Source organism: Anarrhichthys ocellatus, unplaced genomic scaffold (assembly GCF_004355925.1).
Source record: "Anarrhichthys ocellatus isolate YVR2014 unplaced genomic scaffold, GSC_Weel_1.0 scaffold5, whole genome shotgun sequence".
Taxonomy (NCBI): Eukaryota; Metazoa; Chordata; class Actinopteri; order Perciformes; family Anarhichadidae; genus Anarrhichthys; species Anarrhichthys ocellatus.
In genome coordinates this window covers 7052135-7052819 of record NW_022280035.1, presented here as the reverse complement: position 1 = coordinate 7052819, position 685 = coordinate 7052135, and positions in this window count along the sequence as shown.

Genomic DNA, 685 nt, shown 5'->3' with positions numbered 1-685 from the left:
GAGAGAGAGAGAGAGAGAGAGAGAGAGAGAGAGAGAGAGAGAGAGAGCTGCCGAAAAAGTAAGAGGCGGAATGGAATTCGGGGAGTGCTGAAAGAGAAGATATCTAATCCCAGTGTGGGGAGACGCCACCTAGTAGAGCCATGTTAGCTCTCCACATGACCGTACACAGTCCTCACGTGTGTCGGATCCGGAGAAAATGCTACTTATTCATATCATATCATATCATATATATCTGCACGCGGATTTAAAGTCTGCATATGCACTAAATATTGAGTTTGCGACAGTGGTGATGGAGAAGTAAAAGTCGGCATTCAAAAAATCTTACTCAATAAAAGTAGGTATTAGTAGGAACATGTACTCACAGTAAATACACAGTGCGCAGCCGCAATGGCCTCGGTGGTTGTTAACGTTCATTATGCATGTAGATTATTAGCTTTGCTGCAGTAACATAAGATGCAGTTAATGGCTGGCTACAGCTACTTTTATTTTTTTATAATGTTGGGTGATTTAATTCACTGTATAACAATGTATTATATGCTAACTACGGGTGCCAAATAAATGTGGTGAAGTGCAATATATCGCTTTGAATTGTTGTGGAGATGAAGAATAAAGCAGCATAGATTTAAAACACTCACATAAAAGTACAAGTAACTCCGAATTGTACTTAAATACAGTACTCCAGTAA